This window comes from Vulpes lagopus, chromosome 11 (genome assembly GCF_018345385.1).
Source record: "Vulpes lagopus strain Blue_001 chromosome 11, ASM1834538v1, whole genome shotgun sequence".
Lineage (NCBI taxonomy): Eukaryota > Metazoa > Chordata > Mammalia > Carnivora > Canidae > Vulpes > Vulpes lagopus.
Window position 1 is genome coordinate 19306406 of NC_054834.1, and position 23575 is coordinate 19329980.

Consider the following 23575-nt stretch of genomic DNA (forward strand, 5'->3'; position numbering starts at 1 on the left):
GGCATGGGTTGTGATTTCTCCTCTTTCACTCATGATTTTATTTATTTGGGTCCTTTCTCTCTTCTTTTTGATAAGTCTGGCTAAGGGTTTATCAATCTTATTAGTTCTTTCAAAGAACCAGCTCCTAGTTTTGTTGGTCTTGTTCTACTGTTGTTTTGGTTTCTCTTTCATTGATTTCTACCCTAATCTTTATTAGGATTATAATAAAGATTCTCCTGCTGGATTTAGACTTTATTTGCTATTCATTCTCCAGCTCTTTTAGATTTAAAGTTAGGTTGTGTTTTTGAGACTTTTCTTGTTTCTTGAGAAAGACTTGCATTGCTATGTACTTCCCTCCTAGGATCCCTCTGCTGCATCTCAAAGGTTTTGAACTCATGTTTTCATTCTTATTTGCTTCCATGAATTTTTAAAATTCTTCTTTAATTTCCTGGTTGACCCATTAATTTTTAATAGGATGCTCTTTAACATCCATGAAATTGTGTTCCTTTTAAATTTTCTCTTGTGACTGAGTTCAAGTTTTACAGCACTCTGGTCTGAGAATAGGCAGGGAATAATCCCAATATTTTGGTACTGATTAAGACCTGATTTATGGCCCTATGTTGTGATCTAGTCAGGAGAATGTTCCATGTGAACTAGAGAAGAATGTGTATTCTGTTGTTTAGGATGAAATGTTCTGAATATACCTGTGAAGTCTATCTGGTCAAAATGTGTCATTCAAAGCCCTTGTTTCCTTATTGATCATCTGCTTAGATGATCTGTTCATTGCTATTAGTGCAATGTTAACATATTTTACTATTATTATTTTATTATCAATGTGTTTCTTTAATTTTGTTACTAATCGGTTTATATAATTGACTGCTCCTATGTTAGGGGCATAAATAGTTACAATAGTTAGATTGGTTTGTTGGATAGACCCTTTTATTATGTAATAGTGTTCCTCTTTATCTGTTATTGCAGTCTTTTGTTTAAAATCTAATTTGTCTGATATGAGGATTGTTATCTCAGCTTTCTTTTGATGTCCATTAGTATGATAAATGTTTCTCTACCCCTTCACTTTTATTTTTATTTTTTTTATTTAATTTTTTTTTAAAAATTTTTTTTTTTATTTATTTATGATAGTCATACAGAGAGAAAGAGAGAGGCAGAGACACAGGCGGAGGGAGAAGCAGGCTCCATGTGCCGGGAGCCTGATGTGGGATTCGATCCCGGGTCTCCAGGATCGCGCCCTGGGCCAAAGGCAGGCGCCAAACCGCTGTGCCACCCAGGGATCCCTACCACTTCACTTTTAATCTGGAAGTATCCTTGGGTCTAAAGTAAGTCTCTTGCAGATAGCTTATGATGGCTCTTATTTTTTGTTTGTTTTTGTTTTTGTTTTATCCAATCTGATACTCTGTGTCCTTTGATTGGAGCATTTACCCCATTGACATTCGGAGAAATTATTGGAAAGTATTTAGTGTCATTGCATTACTTGTACAGTCCCTGTGTCTATATTGTCTCTGTTCCTTTCTGGTCTTTGTTACTTTTGGGCTCTCTCTCTCTCTCTCTCTTTTTTTTTTTTTTTTGTCTTTTTTTTTTTTTTATTGGAGTTTGATTTGCCAACATCTCTCTTTGCTTTGCATCATCTTCTCTTTAATATTTCTTTTTTTGTTGTTGTTGATTTTTTTTTTTTTTATTTATTCAGAGGCAGAGAGGCAGGCAGAGAGGCAGAGACACAGGCAGAGGGAGTAGCAGGCTCCACGCAGGAAGCCCGATGTGGGACTCGATCCCGAGTCTCCAGGATCACACCCCAGGCTGCAGGCGGCGCTAAACCGCGGCACCACCGGGGCTGCCCTGCTTTAATATTTCTTGTAGGGATGGTCTAGTGATCACAAATTCTTTTAGTTTCTGTTTGTCCTGGAAGCTTTGTATCTCTCCTTATATTCTGAATCCTTCTGGATAAGGTTTTCTTGGCTGCATCTTTTTCTCATTTAACAGCTTGAATAGAACATGTCAGTAGTTTCAGGCCTGCCAGGTCTCTGTGGACAGGGCTACTTCCAGCCTTACATTTCTTACTCTTACATTTCTACTCTTGTAGGTTAAATGCCTCTGGTCCCAAACTGCTTTCAGGATTTTCTATCTCTGAAATTTGCAAGCTTCACTATTATTTGTCTAGATGTTGGCCTATTTTTATTGATTCTAAGGGGGTTCTCTTGTGTTTCCTGGACTAGAATGCATGTTTCCCTCCCCAGATCAAGGAAGTTTTCAGCTACAATTTGTTCAAATAATCCTTCTTTTCCCCCTTTCTTCTTCCTCTGGGACCCCAATTGTTCTAATATTGTTTTGCTTTACGGTGTTTCTGATCTCTCGAGTCCTCCCCTCAGGATCTAGTAGTTGCTTATCGCTTTTTCTCTTCTTCTTTATTTACTTATCCATCATTTTGTCTTCTATATCACTGTCTTCTGCTTCATTTACCCCAGCCGTTAGAGCCTCCGTTGTTGATTGTATTTCAGAAATAGCCTTTTTAATTTCAACCGGATTAGATGCAGCCCCAGAGCTGAAAGGTCCCAAGCCCCACTCTTCAGTGAGCCCTCGCAGAAAAGCGTGGACCCCTCCTGTCTCACTGGTCTCCACCCGGACTCCTTCTCCTAGCCTGTGCCTGGAGCTTTGATCTCAGACGCGCGACTCCGATTGGAGACTCCCAAGGTCCCGGACTGGGGCTCACACCCGCCTGCCCCCGGGGTAGGGAGCAGGCTCAGGTGGGCCCTGCTCAGACAGCCTTGCCCGCAGCGCGGGGGCTTGCAGCCGATGGGCAGGAGCAGCGCGGGGCCCTGCTGGCCCAGCATCCCCTCTCCAGGGCTGGGGTCTCGCCCTCGCCCGGCCTCCTGGTGACATCCCGGGCTCGCCCTGCAGAGTCACCCCGGCCCGCCCGTCAGGTGAACCCTCGCAAGTTCCAGGTGTGTCTTCTGCGGCTCGTGGCACCTCCGGCTGTGGCCAAGGGCCCCCACGCCCGTGGGTTGGCTTGTGATGGGTCCCGAGGGGTTTACATCTCCGAGCCTCCCGCCTTGCCAAAGTGGTCGCTTTTCCATCTGTGGGATTGCAGCGATTCTTCTCGGACCTCCGGTTGACTTTGCAGGGTTTGAGAACGACGTGATAACCACGGAGCTGGTTTCCAGGGACCCCCGGCTCCTCTGCCGTCCGGGGGATCTCATGCTCCTCCTGTCTCTCACCAGGGGGAGTGCGTTCACGTTGGTTAGTAGGTCTTTTTTGAAAAGGATTTTTAAAATCGCACTTAGTGAGATATATTTGTATGCAGGCCTATGCTCACATTTTACCTATTCAGTTTGATGAACTTGGACAATGGTAAAAATCCAGGTAACAACTACCCCAGGCAACATAGAGTGCGTTCCTTTTTTTTTTTTTTTTTTAAATTTTCCCCTCATATACATTTCTTTCTTTTATTTATTCTTCAACTTACATGTCATGTTAGTTTCGGGCGTACAATATAGTGATTCAACAATTCTATACATTAGTGCTTATCGCAATAAATGCACTAAAGCCCTTTATCTATTTTACTCATCCTCCAGCCCACCTCCAGCCCAAATAGAGAGAAACTCAGTTTCTCTCTATTTAAGAGTCTGCTTTTTTTTTTTAATCTCTTTTTTCCTTTGTTCTTTTGTTTTGTTTCTTAAGTTCCATATATGAGTGACATTGTATGGTAGTTGTCTTTCTCTGACTCATTTATTTCACTTAGCATTATATTCTCTAGGTCCATCCATGTTGTTGCAAATGGCAAGATTTCATTACTTTTTATAGCAGAGTAATATCCATTATATAATATATATGAATATATATATATATATATATATATATATATATATATACTTCTGCTTTATTCATTCATCTGTGGATGGACATGGGTTGCTTCTGTATTTTAGCTATTGTAAATAACGCTGCCATAAACATAGGGTGTGTATAGATCTAGTCAAATTAGTGTTTTGTATTCTTTGGGTAAATACACAGTAGTAGAAGTTCTGGATCATATGGTAATCCTATTTTTAAATTTTTGAGGAACCTCCTGTTTCCACAGTGATTCTACCAATTTGCATTCCCACCAGCAGTGCACAAGCATTCCTTTTTCTCCATATCTTCACAACCTATGTTGTTCCTTGTGTTTTTGATGTTAGCCATTCTGACAGGTGTGAGGCTGTATCTCATTGTGGTTTGAGTTTGCATTTATCTCTCTGACGATGAGTGATGTTGAGCATCTTTTCATGTGTCTGTTGACCATCTGTATGTCTTCTTTGGAGAGATGTCTGTTCGTCTCTTCTGTCCATTTTAATTGGATTATTTGTATATTATTTATATATTTCAGATACTAAGCCCTACTGGATATATCATTTAAATATCTTGTCCCATTCAGTAGGTTGTCTTTCTGTTCTCTTGCTATTTACCTTTCTGTGTCAGGATCTTTTAATTTTGATATAGTTCCAATAGTTTATTTTGCTTTTATTTCCTTTACCTCAGGAAACATATCTAGAAAGATGTTGCTATGTCCCATGCTTTCTTCTGATGTTTTTATAATTTCAGATCTCACATTTAGGTCCTTAATCCATTTTGAATTATTTCTGTGTATGGTATATGAATGTGGTCCAGTTTCATTCTTTTGCATGTAGCTGTCTAGTTTTCCCAACACCGTTTGATGAAGACACCATCTTTTTCCCATTGCATATCCCGGCCTCCTTTGTCATAGGTTAATTGACTATTGGCTCTGTCTTGTGTTTAGGTATCTACTTTTGTGCCAGTACCATACTGTTTTGATTACTACAGCTTTGTAGTATATCTTGAAATCTGGGATTGTGATACCTCCAGTTTTATTCTTTTTCAAAATTGCTATTGCTGTTTGAGGTCTTTTGTGGTTCTATACGTATTTCAAGATTATTTGTTCTAGTTCTATAAAAAAATGCTGTTGGTATCTTGGTAGGGCTTGGATTAAATCAAGATATATGTAGCACATTTCTATCATTCCAGAAAACTTTCTTCTCCTTCTTTTGCATTAGCTCTTCCTTCAACCTCAAACAAATATCAATCTCATTTTTAACATTATACATACATTTTTTAGTACTAGAAATTCATATAAATGGAATTCTACAATATGTACTCCTTTGTGTTTATCTTCTTTCACTCAGTATAAAGTTTTTATTTTTGAAAATTTTATTTATTCATTCATAAGAGGCACAGAGAGAGAGAGGCAGAGACATAGGCAGAGGGAAGAACAGGCTTCCCTTGGGAAGCCTGAAGCAGGAATCAATCCCAGGACCTCAGGATCACGACCTGAGCCAAAGGCAGATGCTCAATCACTGAGCCACCCAGGTGCCTGTCAGTGTAAAATTTTAAGATTCATCCATATTGCATGCAGGGATTTTTTTTTTTTAAATTACCAAGCAGCATTGCTAGGATGGATATATCAAGATTGCCTGCATAGGCAATTGGTGTCCCATAATCAGACACTCCCTACCAGATCCTAGTAGTACACCAGAAGGTATTTTTCCAAAAGTCTATAATTCTCTACTTCATATAGTACTCTGTTGCTCTAGGAATCTCATGATCTGAGGTGAGCCTCCCACTGGATCCAGTCATAAAATCCACACTATGTCTTTTCCATTGATGATGGTTTGAATTTCACAGGGTCTGTAAGGAGGCATCACATTATGAAACATTTTTTAAAATAAAATTTATTTTGGGATAATTCATATACAGTTGTAAGAAATGATACTGAGAGATTTTGTGTACATTTTACTCAGTTTCTCTAAATGCTTTTTTAAAAAAAAGATTTTATTTATTTATGAGAGAGACAGAGAGGAGAGAGAGCAAGGGGAGGAGCAGAGGGAGAGCAAAAAGTAGGCTCCACACTGGAGCCTGACGTGGGGCTTGATCTCAGGACCCTGAGATCATGACCTGCACTGAAATCAAGAGTCAGATACTTAATTGACCGAGCCATCCAAGCACCCCTCAGTGATAACTTCTTGCAAAATTATGGTAAAAATATAACAACCAGAGTATTAGCATTCATTTTGTCAGAATACAAACATTTCATCAACACAAGGGTCTCTCATGTTGCCATCCTAGAATCACATCCACTTTCATCCCATAGCCATCTCGTCCTTGAGTCCTGATAACCTCTAATCTGTTCTCCATTTCCATTTTTTTTTCATTTTAATAGTGATGTATAAGTGGAAATATACAGTATTGAAACCATTTGGTATTGGCTTTTTTCAGTCTTTAATTCCCTGAAGGTTCATTCAGATTGTCATGTGTATCACTGGTTTGTTCTTTTTTTATTGCTGAACACTATCCCATGGTAAGGATATACCACAGTTTAAGTGTGTTGAAGGATATCTGGATTGTTTCCAAATTTTGCATATTATGAATAGAGCTGCTATGAGCAATTATACAGATTTTGTGTGTGTGTGAGCATAAGCTTTAATTTCTTTGTGGCAAATGCTTGAGCCCAAGTGATGAGTCATATGGCAGTTGTATGTTTAGTTTTTTGAAAAACTGCCAAAATGTTTTCTAGAGTGGTTGTATCATTTTATATTCCAGTTTCTCCACATCCTTGTCAGCATATGGTGTTGTCACTATTTTTTATTTTAGCTACTCTGATAGATGTACAGTGATATTTCATTTTGTTTTAAATTTGCATTGCATTTCCGTAATGACTAAGGATTTTGAGCATCTTTTGTGTGCTTATTTGCCATCTGTTTCCTTTCTGTGAAATATCTGGTCATTCATTCTTTGACATGGTGACTATTGTTCTATAGTTTTTGAAATGTTCAAGTATTCCCCTTTCTTCAGTGTATAGTTACAAAATTAAATGACTATAGTTTCCTTTAGGACAAGATTGAGATATTTATAACCATTTATGCTTGTTATGGTGTTCCAGGGTCTTTCCTACTCAGGATCCCACCTTACTTTCAATCATTAAGTTCTGACTTCCAAAAACTAACAAGGAGACTGTGATTCTTTACTGGGGCAACCATCCTCAGAAATCTGGTTATCCTTAAAATCTTTTGATTTTCCAGATTGCATAGTATCCTTATTTCATGTCCATCTAATTTGCCCCTAAGAAAGCTATGTATTAACCACTTCCATAAGTCTCTGCTTATCAGGCTTCCCTAGTTGTTTCTCTGATCTCACCACTCAAAATTCATCCATCTGGCTTCTGTCCCTTCCTGATACTTGGACTCCATTGTTTTGAGATCCTATAATAACCCTTGCTATTATTTGATACTGTTTGTTAATGTCATCTTCTATTTATTAGCACTAGCCTACAGTAGAGAACTGCACTAAATTTTAAAATATTCCTGGTGACTCACTCATTAATTTATTTCTTGTAATTTCGGTAAATATTGTGGGTTTTCTGGCCCTATATGTAATATTCACTTTAGCAAACCTACTTATACTAGTTTTTAAATACCTTTTCCTACTATCTGATAAAGTAATTCAGGCATTTCCACCTCACTTAGTATAAATCATTACATTTTCCATACTTCTGAGAGTCACCCTAATAAGATGTTTATATCTCTTTAGGCCTTTGACAGAGAGTTATATTCTACATCTTGGGAGAGGATACATTGATAGTTTCATCCTATCGAACTTAATGTCCTGGCACTCTTGATAGGACTCCCACAGAATCTAGTCCCACTGGTTCCTGGCACATGGTGGCTAGGTCCTGTGGCTCTTTTGAGGTAGTTTCTTTTCCTCCTGAGGCACAGCATGTTCTCAGTCAGGACAGGTTTCAAAGGATGTTTTGTGGGGAAGAGGCCTCTGTATCTTTTTTAAGCAAGGGAGACTTATTATCCTTTTTTTAGAGAGATGTGGACCATTTCTGCAGTCTGAGCAAGCCTAGAAGAATTTGAGAATTTTCAGTCCCCAGAGAGTTGGTCTTTCACATTTAGCTTTTATTTGCTGATTAGTCACCTTAGCTATTTATCATCTTATTTAGATTGATCAAGTTTAGCAAAAGCCACTCAGTTATAGTGTTCTTAGAGTCATGGTTTCCCCCATATTTCTCAAATAGTTTATATGCTGCACCAGCTAATGCACTCCCATCCTTCACTATGGCAACCGGGTACCACAGTAGCAATAACCTTAACAGTTGCACTACAGGTTGTGCCAGGGGCTATGTATTTTCCATTCATAGTTTGCCATGTGGTAGGGAGTGATCCAGCCACAAATTCCCATACAAATTTGGCTCTCTTGAATGACTCCTGGCACTAAGCTCACAGACTAGATTTCCAGAGAAGCAGAGTCTGTGATGGAGATTAGTGTGCAGGTGGTTTATTATAAGTTTATAGAGGAAAGGAAAGATGTAGGACTTTTCAGAGGAAGAAGACTAACTGGATCCAGTTTCAATTGAAGCCTCAGCTAATCTTCAGGGGACATAAAGATGGATTGACCCTTCAAAAATGCTCTGAATTGGAGTAAGAAAGACAGACCTTTCTATGTTCAACTTCACCCGGAAAAGAATTATCACCTTGGCAAGGTGGCTATCTTCTGTAATCTGATGGGACTGATACCTGAGGGCTCTCTCCCAGACCCTCTCTTATGTGTTCATTTAAGAAAGTGTACAGAATTTCATCCCATACTAAGACATATAGATAGTTCTCATTCTGTTTTAAAGTTGCATTGTACCCCAATGCATGCATACACCAGAGTTTATTCAATCCATTCCCTTTTTTTAAAAGATTTTATTATTTATTTATTTATTTATTTATTTATTTATTTATTTATTTTTAAGATTTTATTTATTTATTTGAGAGAGAGAAAGAGCACAAGTAGGGGGAGGGAAAGAGGAAGAGAGAAGCAGACTTCCTACTGAGCAGGGAGTCCGACGGGGCTCCATCCCATGACCCTGAGATCATGACCAGAGCCAAAGGCAAATGCTTAACTGACTGAGCCACCCAGGCGCCCCAATCCTGTTGATATATACATTTCAGTCTTCGGGTATTAAGTAGTACTATTATAAATGGCATTATGGTTACATCTTTTTGTATTTTTGTCATTATAACTTTGAGGTAGACTCATGAACGTGAGATTGCTACTTCAAAAGGTAAATATATATGTAATATTGCTGGATGTATCCAATATCCCTTTCATAGGCATTTTATCATTTTGCAGCACCAACAGCAAATAATGCCAGTGCCTATTTATACACAATCTCCCCAATAGACTGTGTTGTTAAATTTGATTTTCCAATTTGATATGTGAGAAATGGCATCTCAATGTAATTTTAATTTGCATTTCTCTTATTATGAATGATACTGAGTATCTTTTCATATGGGTAGGAGTCATTTGCATTTTTAACTGTCTCTACATATTTCTAACTCATTTTTCTGTGGGGTTGATGGTTTTTTTATGTGTCTATTTTTGTCATTTAGAAGTACTGTAGATAGTAACCTTCTTAACATAAATTACAAATTCTTTTTTGCAATTTTCCATCTGTCCTTTTATTTTGGCAATATATTTTATGGTATAAAGTTTTATTTTATTTTTATATAATCAAATGTATCTGTCTTTTTTTCCATACTGCTTCTACATTATGGTTGGAAAACATTTCTTCACTTCCAGCATATAGAATAATTTGTTTACACATGATTTTTGAGGAGTCCAACTCCAGGCCAAACAGTTATGTGTGATCATTTAGGCTCAAATAAAGGTAAGTATAACCTATACCTGGCAGGTGTCATGAGGGGAAAGCTGCTCTCTTCACAGCAGATTTGGTCCACAGTCTGGAATCCCAGTTAAGGACTCAGCACTCCCACACCTTCAACACTCTTGGATTGCAGATACATAAGTATCTGCACTTACAGCCCCAATGCCTCCATTTAGAGACCTCCTTGGTTTTTAAGGAAGGGCCTACCCAAGCCTCTTTTAAGTACTTCTGTTATGTATACCACTGTATCCAGGCACCTTGAAGATGTTTTTCTCCACCCTCACTTAATATTCAGTATTATTCCACTTCTAGCCCTTCTTCAAGTCTCTCCATGGCTCCCAGGTCCATACAAATGCTAGAAATTTCCTCCCGTCTGCTTACATCTGATCCTCACTCCATAGTTGCTAGATGAAGAATAAAACATGGGGAAAGCCAGTGCTTTTTTCCTGTTTTGCCTCATGCTTACAAAGTCTCTATGAATGAATAAAGGCTTTGTTGTTTCTTTCATTTTGACTTGTCCTTATTTATCACCTTGACACATGGCAGCTCAGCTCTCTCCAGCTCAGCTATTAACAATTTTACATACTTACATTACTTCAGTTTTTACACTCATATCTCTGATACATTTGTAATTTTTAGTGTGAAGAATGGATCCAATTATCATCTTTTTCTATAAAGCTGTTTTGTCACTCCATCATCACTTACTTCAAAAAATGTCTTTTTTTCCCCCACTGATTTGAAATATCACTCCTAAACTAATGATTATTGATGCTTAAACTTTCTGCCTGGAAGTGAAACTTATCACTTCCTATCACAATTTAGTGGCTAAAGCAAATCCTATGATGAAGCCTGAGGTCAATAGGGTAGGAAGGGATAATCCTACTCCAGGGAGGAGTAGCAAATATTTACAAATAATAATACATCTCTTACACACTCCCATCCTTATATGTGCAGATGTATCCCCCATCCAAAATAACAAATAAGGCATCCACCGTTAGTTTTCAGTGCCATCTTCAATGTTTTGAAGCTCAATCAATGATAAATATTAGTGGTGGTAATCGTCATCCTGTCTTGTTCTTGAATTTAGTAGAGATTCTTCTAGTGTTTTTCCATGTTGCATAATGCTGGATTTGACTTTGAAATAAATATATTTTATCACTTATATTATTCAATTTTACCAAATTCCAAATTTTTAACACCTATTACTGTGTGATTTTTTTCCAAGATCTACTAAGAGGATGAATAATGTTAGCCTATTTCCTGATTTTAAGCTTTTATTTTATTTTGTATGTAATCTTTCACTAGGTCATGACGTATTATTGCTTTAATATGCTCCTGAATGCTTACAAGGAATAAACAATATATTTAAATTATTTGCTACAGAGTCTGGCACAAAGTAAGATTCAAGCAATCTTGGGTATTATTCATTGCCTATATAGTTTCCTCTATTTCTATATTTCCTTTGTTTTATGCTTAAATTTTAAATCATCTAGACTTTAATTTAGCCTAACATCTAAGGACATTCATTTGTTCTTTCTTCCTTCCTCTCTCTATTCTCCTCTCCTCCTTCTCTCTTTCCTTCCATCTCACCTTCCCTCCATCCCCCTTAGTTCCATCCCCCCTTCCTTCCATCCCTCTTTTCCTTCACCCCTTCTTCCCTCCTTTCCTCTATCCATTCTCTTTCCTTCCATCCCTTTTTCCTCCTTCCCTCCCTCCCTTCTCCCTTCCTTCCCTGGCTGTCTGCTAACGGTTAGCTGAATGGTTTAACAATGTGTATTGACTCCTCACTCATTTTTCCCTTGATTCGAAATGTTACCTTTATCGTTTATGAATATACTTGATTCTCTTTCATTGATGGGCTCTTGCCACAGTGCCATATTAACTTCCTATTTTTCTCTACTTCAGTGTTGTTCCTAGTGCCACAGTCTATCTCATGGTGCAAGGCGCCACCTCTCACCACTTCTGTCTCTAGTGCTGCTGGTATTTGTGCTGTCAGTATGACTATTTTTTAAAGTAATTTAAAAATGTTTTGAGTCTGCATGAGGAGATAGGGAGTAGAGAAAATTAGGGGTACAATTCCTCTCTGTCCCCACGCTGTGATGTAGGGGTTGACTATTTGATTTTACATTCCTCACATTCCTAGGCCCTGAAGCCAGGTTCAGGCAGTTGTGTAAGTCATAGGCTTTTACTTCCTTTCTCAGAGCTAGTGTTTATCTATTTAAGACTACAGAACACGTACAATTCCAAAGTGCATTGCAAATTATAGCACACTTAGTGATGCACTTAGGGATCATTTACTGGATATTTGGGATTTGATCTTTTGTTAACTTCAGCCCAAATTGTGGTTCTCGGCTTATCTCTTCTTTGAATCTTTACAGGTATTTTAATTGAAAATTGGAAGAGGTTGAATCAGGTCTAGGTAGATTGCTATCATTATAACATGGAAATTCCATTACTTGTTTATAATCATAGAAATCAAGAGTTTACCTAAAACCTCTTACCAAACTGGGCTTTAAGTTTTATTGGAATATAACTCTTTGACTCAATTTCCTCAGATATATATTTATATATATATAAAACATATATATCTAATATGTACATAATGCATCATACATTCATTCCATGTATGAAAACATACTTAAACCTTTATTGAGTAACCTAGGAGTCACATCTCACTAAAGTCTTTTAAAAGATACTTTGCAATATGTGGAATGTTTTGTTCATTTTTGTTCTTTAAACAAAAATTTCAGTAAAGTCCCCTCCTTAATGTTATTTGCCAAGTCGACAGATCCACAGAGCAGGAATCTTCCCATTCCAAGGAACCAATGTGCCTGTGGGACAAGATGAATTGCATTTCACTTGCAGTGATATGCTGAGGAATGTGCATACCAAAGTTAACATCACAATGCTCAGTCCTAGTTCCGATCTGATGGATTTTCATTACCAAATAAAATTATCTTAGTGCAGGGTGCTAATTTATACATATATAAATAGTGTGGTAGCTTTCAAAAAGGTTTTCTCAACTATTCCTTCAGTGTAGAAGTTTCCAAAATTGTGTAACAAATTCTGAGTGCCACTGAGAGAATTTCAGTGGGAAAGACGGAATATACAGTTACACCACAGATCCTTTTTCCCTTACTGTTTTGGTTTTGGATCCAGACTCAATGCAGTTATTATCACAATGTATTTGTGATACTGTTATACCTCATAGTTCTTAATTCTGTTCCAAAATCATTGCATGAAAAGGCATAGACATTAAAAAGGACTTTAGATAAGTCAACCTGTTGATCATAACTTTTGCCTTTGTTTTGTATTTTTGATGTTTGAATTAGTTTTCCATGTTTGAATTAATTTGGATCTTTAGTAAAACTCAAATAATAAAAAAGAAAGTTTTAATGTGAAAGACAAAATTTTCCTCATTCCTCAGGCTGTTTAAGTACTTTTATTTTTCCCACATTCAAGACTTTAACGCTTTGAGAAATTATCTTACTCAAAGTCACAGAGAATATTTGCCCTTGACTGTATATGTGAGTCTAACATCAGTTTGGAAATTTGAAGCTACACATACATTATGAGAGCATAATATGTATGGCAGCTTTAATATATGTGGCAGATTGAAGTCAGAGATCTATTTACAGTAACAGAAATGTAATCCTGCCACTACAGTGGCAAACTGACCTTTGCCATTTTGCTGGTGGGGACTCTGACATCTACAGCAGCCATGTCCTCTTGAAAATGGGCAGGTTTTCCCACTTGGTTTCTTCTAGAGAGTCTGACCAGGATTAATTAGATAAGCAACAGAGATAAATATAATCAATTTTTGGAACAGAATTCAGGCTACTCTAGTTAAAGCTGCAAACAGTCTCATCTCATTTGGTCATGCATACAATTTTTCTTCTTTCGTTTGCACTTCTCTTTTTCAAAGTCATATTTTCCATGATTAAATGTATCTTCCATAATTAAATTTAAAACTAAATTGGGACTGAGAATAGCTTTATTATAATTAATTATGTTGAAACAACTTCATTTTCCTTTTTCTCTAACAAGACCTTTTCTATAACACACGAAATTCACAATGTTTGATTCCTTAAGCTTTGCACTTGTAGTGATCTCATTACACAGCTGCACATATGGCAGGGAAACTTTTTGTTTTACTAAAATGAAAAATATCACTGGGATAATAAATGCAAAAATATTTTTGGTTTCACATTTCTAATGCCTCTTGGACATTTATTTCTAGGGGATCCCCTGGCCACTTGAATTCATTCTATGATCTCACTTTTCATCTTACTTCATTTATCTACCAGTAAACTTCAAGCTACTTAAGGAAAGAGAATATCATATATCTTTTTATCGCTGGTATCTAGCTCACTGCCTGGTACATAGTAAGTGCTCAATAAATATATATTTTTTAAAGATTTAATTTATATTCATGAGAGACACACAGAGAGAGAGAGAGACAGAGACACAGGCAGAGGGAGAAGCAAGCTCCTCCTTGCAGGGAGCCTGATGTGGGATTCTATCACAGGACCCTGGGATCACGCCCTGGGCCAAAGGCAGATGCTCAACTGCTGAGCCACCCCAAGCATCCCTCAATAAATATTCTTGAATGAATAAACTTGCCTCTTCTCTTGGATTGCTAAATTAATTTACCATACTGCCATTCTTTCAGGCTTCAAAACTCCATATAATCTTTACCTCTTAAATTCAAGGAGTTTCTAAATTGTATATATTCCAAATGAACATTATCTTTCACATATGATTCTTTGCCTATACCCACTGCTCCTTCACCAGTTTAAGATTTAATTGCTTCTGTTATACTAATGCATTAGTTTTATGTTTTCCTCAACTTCAATCTCATTCTCAGTATGTTCTAAACACTACTGCAAGATATGATATTCCAAAACCACAGAATTTACTACGTTACTTTGTTAGATGAATATTTTTAAGCCTCTTTAGTCTTCATAGAATTAAATTCAACCCACTTTGCATTCAAAGATCTCTATAATGTGACCTCATTCCCCTGCAGTCTCTAGGTCTCCTTGGTAAGGGATCTAACGATTGTCTTATTATTTTTTCTACCTCTTCAATGTATATGACACATGTGGTTTGGGGGAATAGGAAAATGACCTTCCTCAAGCTTAAAACTGGCTTTTTTTTTTTTTTTGAACATAATTCAGGTTAATTTCATCCCATCTGTTATTAGGTCCTGCCACCTTAGTTCTCATCTCATCTCTGAAATAAATGTATGAAAAGTCATTCATTTAAAATAAAGAAAACCTGAATTTCAGTATGATTGCAAATTTGCTGTGTGAACTAATCACTTTTTTTTTTTTGAACTAATCACTTTTGCATTAGATCTCTTCAATTCACTGGAAGACTACAGTTACACTATCAATTGAAGCTGCTTTATTAAGTTGTTCACATCTTGCAGGTTTACATGGCTCTTAAATTTCTTGCATCATTCTTCCCATGACTTGAAACTCAATGTCTTCATCATATCCCCTCTCTCTTTCACCTTCTGTAGATCTTCAAGGATGTCCAAGAACTCTGCTTTAACAACACAGTTCTTCAGGGACTCCTACATGGATTGTGTCTATGAATCCACTGCACAAGGTATGTCTCTAATTCTTCAAATATAATATGTTGTGCTTGAGATCCATGGTGAATCTTTATGGAAACAATACTATGACAATTTTCTTTCTTTTTTGTTTCTTGCACATACCAAAATAACATGAAATATTGATGTCCATGAGCAAGCTAGTAGCTTTTATATTGTTTATTATTTTATTTACTTTCTATATTTATTCCTTTCAATATTCCTTATCACTTCCAATTTTTCTTCTAAGCTTAGCTTTCTTTTTTTTTTTTTAAGGTTTCATACACTTATCTATTTTCCTCAGGCACTTTTTTACTTTCTTGGAAGATATTACTCAACAATGTGGGGAAGATGATATCATGATGAACTCTGTGTTAACCATTAAGATCATAAAAAGTGGGGATGCCTGGGTGGCGCAGCCATTGGGCGTCTGCCTTCAGCTCAGGGCATGATCCCCGTCTGGGATTGAGTCCCACATGGGGCTCCCTGTGGGGATCCTGCTTCCCTCTCTGCCTATGTCCCTGTCTCTTTCTCTGTGTCTCTCATGAATAAATAAATAAAATCTTAAAAAAAAAAAAAAGATCATGGAAAGTGATCCTAGCTTGGAATTAAATTAGTCACAATTGTTTCTCTGTATATGCAAAAATCATTGTAGTAGGGCTTTCAATTCAGCTTTCAAATTCTGAATAAAATTTTAGTTATTATAGTAAATATCTGGATAGTGCTGATCTATAGAGAGTTATTTTAAGATATGCATTTCTTCACCATTTATACATCTTACTCTTACTTGTATCTTCCACTTGAAATCTCTGTTCCAGCAGTCTCCTTCCCATTGTGTTTCATAAGTCCAAAATCTACTTGATTTTATGGTCATGTGCCATTTGCTGTATTGAATGTGATTGTTTCCTTCCAGTTGGAAGGGAATACTTTTATTTAAATTGTCTTAGCCTATTAAAATTAATTCATTCATTAAACAAATATATGTTATATGCTAACCATGACCAATTTCAGGCTACCAACATGTCATTGAACACACAGCTGTGAAACATAACACACATAATCCAACTCCATGGATACCACAGAATTCAGCAAATGCTACAAATTGGGGCTGCCTTTTCCCCCAGAAAGCCAGTTTACAAGCAAACCCAAGTCAAAATTTTATATATATAATGTATATAGGTATGTATGTATATATATATGTATATAAAATGATAGATATTTATTGTGATAGTGATACCTACCAAGAAGAAATTAAAATATGAAAATAGGGAGGAGATGTGGGGTAGCAGAATCGAATTTTAGGTGCAGCAGTCTGAGAAGACCTTGCTGAGTAGGATAACACTGTATAGGATGAGAGAGGAGGCTGTGGGGATCCTTCCAGACAAGGTATTTGCAAGAAGCCTGTGAAATAGTAGCATGTCTGCCTTGTTGGAGAAACAGTAAGAAAAACATACTCCGAGTAGAAAGAAAGCAATGAGAAAGTTGAAGATAAGGTAAGATGTAAAGGGGGAACTTCATAGGACATAGTAGGGCTTTATTGGCCATAGTCAAGAACATTTCTTCTTACTCTGGGAAACCATTGCACCTTTTTCTTTTTTTTTTCTTTTCTTTTTCTTTTTTTCTTTTCTTTTCTTTTCTTTTCTTTCTTTTCTTTTTTTTTTTTTTTTGCCTCCGGAGTCTTGTTATTCTCTAAGTACTATATGAGAAATGGATTGATATGAGGCAAAAGTAGAAGCAAGGAGAACAGTAAGTAGGGCACACATTCAGGCAAGATACATGGTGGCTTGCACCAAACTGACAGAACTGAAGATAAAAGAAATGGTCTGTTTTTACAATATATTTTGAAGATAGAATTTGGCACGATTTTTTTTTAATGGATTGTCTGTGGGGTGCAGAAAAAGAGAGCAATAAAAATGTGGCTCCAAGTGTTTGGCAATGAGCAAATAGAGAAATGAGATGGAAAAGGTTTTAAGAACAACATATGCTGTGGGGAGAATGGTGATATCAGGAGTGCTGGGAGCTCAAATTTGGACATGTTAAGCATCATATACAAAAGCCTGATTGGAGTGAGTTCAAGAGAGAATTGGAAAAGAAAATTGTGGCAGCAATTATAACTTACTCTTCTCAAAAATTTTCCTGAAAGGGGGAGTAAAAAAGTACAGAGATAGCTATAGGAAGAATTTGGCACAATTGAGGATACTTTTCTAGGATGGGAGAAATAATAGTGTATTTGTACGATGATGAGAATGATCCAATAGAAAGGAAAAACTGATGTTACTAGACGATTAGGAAAGAATTCCTCAAGAGGTATCCTCGGATAGATAAGAAGGGATGAACACTTGAGGAAAAATAGATTGGCCATAGCTAAGGGCTAGGAGGTTTCATTGATAATAATAGGAGGAAAAGCAAGATATGTGGGCGTTGGTGCTCATGTGTGTATAGATACAGTGATGGTGGGACTTGAAGACATTTTCTACCTACTGTTTCTTTTTTTTCTTATAAATAGAAAGCATATTCATGTGCTGAGGATAAGCATGGGGAATAGTTGTCAAGGGAAAGCGTGAAGGTATGACATAGCCTACATGGAAGTAGAGTGTGGAAGGAAGCCTACATGGTCCAGGAACAGTACTGTGCTTATGGGCAGCAGTGAAGAACCTCTTGACTTAATGGTCATAAGTTCAAAATGAGGCCAGTCAGGGAGATTTTGTGTTTTTCAGCTGTCTTGTTCAGTTGTGTGGATGCAAACAGAGAGCAGGTGGATATAGTAAATATTGGGAGAAAATTTCCTTTTGAATATTTCAGAATTTGAAGTTTATTCTTAGACCAATAACTTTGTCCAGAAGGACTTTTCAAGAAGATGTATAGCACATTTGGAGATGGATAGGACACATAGAATCTTCCTAAAAAACTATGAATGTGTTGGTCATGAGAAAAAATAATTGTGCTGATCGTAGGAGCTTTTGACAAGTAGTAGCTATTTTATCTCTGAAGTGTTCTAAACAGTTTATTTCTCCTGTTTTTGGATTTGCACAGATACTGTTTTCTATTTTTCTGGCTTTATCCAGGTTCATTACTTTCAGTTTACATTTTATAAAACCAGACAGTGGTTTAATACAGTGTGATGTATTTCTATGGTGCTACAATTCAGTGGCAGTCTTTTGTTCTTTCAGCTCATGTTATATCCCTATGAGATATAGGCTGAATCCAAAATAATTCATTTGCTCAAGAATAGGATTGTGACTTCAAGTCTTCTCATTCGCTACCATTTAATATAAAGTTCCTATCTCATTTAAAGAAATAATATGTATTAAAATACAAAATAGGCCAATATAAAACATTTAGTTGAATCACAAATGGATTTGGGGACACCAATTCATGTTTATCAAGGCCTTATATTATCGTATTATTTAAAATTCAGAAGTAACACTACAAATTTTCACAAGGGTATTTGAACTGGGCAATTATTTTCAGACAGATCCCCACAAACACTACAAATTAACTCTCCAGTTATTTTTCTTTGTCTCATATGGGTGGGCTAATGCCAGCGTGATCTCAGCTGATCTGTTTTATTTTTTTAATTAGAATAATTCACCATTTAATAAATGATAGGATTTCCTTTACGTAGTGATTATTTACTAGCATTACTCAGAAGGATACTTAATTGCTCCTGGGGCTTAAGTCATCAAAACAATTTTCAAAGAGGCTGAAAATGTTCTGTTTTTATTTTTTTATGTATTTATGCAACATTTGTTTAGAACACACTATATTCAAATATCAGCGGTATGGGACATCAAAACTGAACTGCTTTCAAGATATGTTTAAATTTGGTAGGAGAGAAATACTATGACAGAAGCACTCCAAGGGAGTAAACCAAACAACAAAGGAAGTGAAATGCTGAGTGTGGATGAACTGGAATGCTGGTTTTAAGTGATCGTTTAAAACTGTGTCACATAAACATGTTTATACTGCAAGGACTTATTCCAAGCTTACTATATATCCTCTGTATATCTTATCTCAATGTCATATATTTGCTATCAGTTACTAATTAGACCACTTTGGGTCCCATGCAATTTAATTTCAAAAACCCTAAACACAAGAAATAGCCCTAGGAGAAAAACTGTAATGAAGTTAAAGGTGACTCCCCTGAATCTACTTGTATGTTTGTTGACAAATATAAATGAAACATTCTCAATAAATTGGTATCCCTGGGAATTGGAATCTTTTGAGTATTATCTATAGAAATATTATCTCCCAGGGGTACCTGGGTGGCTCAGTCAGTTTAAGCTGCTGCCTTAAGCTCAGGTAATGATCTCAGGGTCCTTGGATCCAGCCCTGCATCCCGTTCTGTGCTCAGTGTGGGGGGCCTGCTTCTCCCTCCCCCTCTGTCTCTCCTCACACCCTGCTCATGCTCTTTCTCTTTCTCAAATAAATAAATAAATAAATAAATAAATAGTATTTAAAGAGAGAGAGAGAGAGAGAGAAAGAGAGAAAGAAAGAAACATCCTCCAGACTGGTGACTGTTTTGGCCTTCCCTTATTCTAGTCTACTGCCTCCTGTAAAAGTGATTGTTCTTCAATTCCAATCTGATCTTGTTATACCCAACTCAAAATTCTACACTGATTTCCCCCCAAAATTCCAAAGTTGTTAGGCTAATATCAATGAATCTTAATATAGGAACATTCTTGACCTTTCTAGCTTTGTTTCCCATGCAGTTTTCAAGTAATTCATATTCTCTTCCATCTCTGGCCCTTTACACATGGCACCATAACTCCATCACTCTATAGTAGGGTATTTTTTATGGATCTTATCTCACTACAATTATTAGTACCACTACTAAAACACATACACACACACAAATACACCCCCCCCCATAAAAGTAACCTCTCATTTTCATTAATAATTTAACATCTCTCAGATACCTTTCCTGTCCTCTCAGTTTGGTTTGGCTCCATACACCAAATATTTTCTCATTGTACCATGTTCACCTATGTTTTCACTATACTGGAAATGTACTTTTACACATCTCTTTTCCTTAGTTGATTTCAATTTAGTGATTCTTGTGTTGAGTGTCATGATTAATTTTGTGTGTCAGTTTGGCTAGGCCAAGGTACCCCGACATTTGGCCTAAATTATTCTTGATGTTTCTGTGTAGATATATTTTAGATGATGTTAACATTTAAATTGGTGGACTTCAATAAAACAGGCTACCCTCCATGATGTGGGTGGGCCTCATCCAATCGTTGAAAGCTTTGGTAGGACAAAGACTGTCCTTCCCTCAACAAGATGGAATTCTGCTGGTATACTTCCTTTGGATTTTTAAAAAAGATTTTATTTATTTATTCATGAAAGACACATGGAGAGAGACAGAGAGAGAGAGAGAGAGAGAGAGAGAGAGAGAGGCAGAGACACAGGCAGAGGGAGGAGCAGGCTCCATGCAGGGAGCCCGATGTGGACTCGATCTTGGGTCTCCAGGATCACACCTTGGGCTGAAGATGGTGCTAACTGCTGGGCAACCCAGGCTGCCCTTCCTTTGGGCTTTAACTTCAATTTCTCCCTGAGTCTCTAGTCTGCCAACTTATCCCACAAATCTTGGATTTACCAAGCCTCTGCAATCATGTAAGCCAGTTCCTGAAAATCTCTCTCTCTCTTTCACTAAACACACACACACACACACGCACACACACATTGATTCTGTTTCTCTAGATTAACCATGAGTAATAAAATCAGGTAGAATGGCTTGCCCATCTTTGAAGATTTTATGTATTTATTTGAGAGAGAGAGAGAAAGAGAGTGCAAGAGAGAGCACAAGCAGAGGACAAGGAAGGGGAGAGGCAGAGGGAGAAGCAGATTCTCTGCTGAGTAGGGAGCTAACATGGGGCTCAATATCAGAACCCTGAGATCATGACCTGAGCCAAAGGCAGATGTTTAACTGACTGAGCCACCCAGGTGCCCCAACCTTACTCATTTCTGTATTTTCAGTATTATTTTACAATACCTAGAACCAAGTAGGTGTTTGATATTGACTGTGAGTAGAAGAATGAATATTCTAACACATTTCAGACACTATATAATGATAATTTTTTTTATAATGATAAATTTAAAATAATGTTCCTTCAAGAGGCTTATTATCTATTATGGAAGATAAAACACACATAATTGTTAGTAATACAAGATAGAAAGAAGTATCATAAGACGAGATTTAATCTACCATTGGCTGTGGTCAAGAGACTGTGCATGTGCTTAGAGAAAGACCTCCCTTGTAGGATCTTAGAGTACGTTTATAGCAGGAGTTGACAGGGAGCTGATGTGCTTAGAGCAGGTTTATTCCTCTGAAGATCTCTATTTCTGGATATCTACAGAATGCTTACAAAGCAGGAGTGACACTTTTCTTCCATAGTCATGATCCTTCCATCAGCAAAAATCAAATATAAGTCTCTGAATTCTATATACCTAGGAGCACCCCAGCACTTCCCTCACCTCAACACCCATAGCCTTGGCAGAAACATTTTCCTTGGGACCATTGGAATGTTCTGTGTCCATCCTCATTTTACAAACCACAAATAGCCAAGACTTTCATTATCCTTTATTCTGTAGGCTCTAATCTCCATTTAGCTCTTGAACGTTGCTTTTTCTGACTCCATATCCTATATGCCCCCCCGCCCCGGCCCAGTTCTCAGAACCTTCCAGTGATTCCTATGTAACTTGTACAAGTCAACAGCAGAAACTCTCCTATTTTAAACTTTTCCCCCTGAATGTCAACTATAAGCTAAGGTTTCATACTATAATTTTTAAAATATCAGTACACTTTTTTAAGTAGCAATTTTTGTATTACTCAGGAAAGGCTAGAATGTGCTGCAGTAACAAACAATGCCCAAATATTAGTGGCTTAATATAACAAAGATTTATGTCTTTTGTTTCTACATATCTCTTGAGGGTTAACTGAAGGCTCTGCTCTATGACCTCCTTACTCAGGAATGCAAAATAAAAGAAAATTCATGTCATTTGTTGCTAAGAAAGCCAAAGGAGACAGGGTGTATCATATGCTGGCACTTAGATCTTTCTCCATGGTAGTGACTCACAACAATTCTTTACACATTTCACTGGCCAGAGCAAGTCACAAGGCCACATCTAATTTCATAGAAACTAAGAAATGAAAGCCTACCATGGATCAGAAGAAGGAGAACCAGAAATATTTCTGAGAAGCACCGATACCCACTATAGCCCTTAAACCAGGGTAGATAATACCATTGTATACAAAATGAATGTTAACTATACTTTAAATTTTTTGTTGTAACTATATTTTAAATTTAATCTTAACTTTACTTGGAGTCCTTTTTAGAAAATATTGTGATGATGAACTCTATTCCAAAAATAATTTATAAAACCAAAATATAAATAAAAAGAAATAATAGTCATTTGATCTTATTCATCTGTGAAGTATTCAAGTTTGCCACCCAAGAAAGTGGTTTTATGTTTAAGATCATGTTTGTGTTATGTGACCATTAGCAAAAGCTAAAAAAAAAAATCTATTTGAAAAAAAAATAAACCCACGTTATTCATGGAGAAATAGATTTTCTCAGTTCACATCTAAATTTTTTCATTTTCTTCTCTTTTATATCCCCTAAAGATATCGCGCTATTATTATGTGTATATCCAGCGTGTAATATGTATTAAAAAGGTCATTTCCTGTGTTTCAGTTTTTATATTTAGGTATAAATTTCAAAGTATTTATATGCTAAATTTATTCCTACATAAATACAATCAAGAAGCTCATCTTGGAATACATATTAAGCAGTTTGGTATAGTTTTCTTTCTTTTTTTTTTAAGTCAATAAATACAGGCATTTGTTTTCTAATTATATATGAATGTTGAAAAGGGAATGTCATAATGCTCTTGAATAAAAACCTTTCAAAATGACTTAATCAAAGTTATAAATAGATACTAAATCAGGGATTGCATTTTTATCTGAACATAAATAAATATAATAACTTTAAAGCAATGAGTACAAATATTTAGTTATTTTTTTGTTTACTTAATTTTTATTCAACTTATTTTCCGCCTAAAAATAAACTGGAGAAAATATGTACTTTAAGTTTGTTGTTAAAGACTGCTTACATAATTATTATTCATGTAATGTCACAGACTGAACAGAAATTCACTAAGAGATAACTGAGGCTTTTTATTCTGAGATCAAAATGTTATACAACATCATGAATATTATTCATCAAGTATACATTGGCTCTCATCCATTTGGGGCCTTATGGTCGGAAATGTAAGAAAGAGAG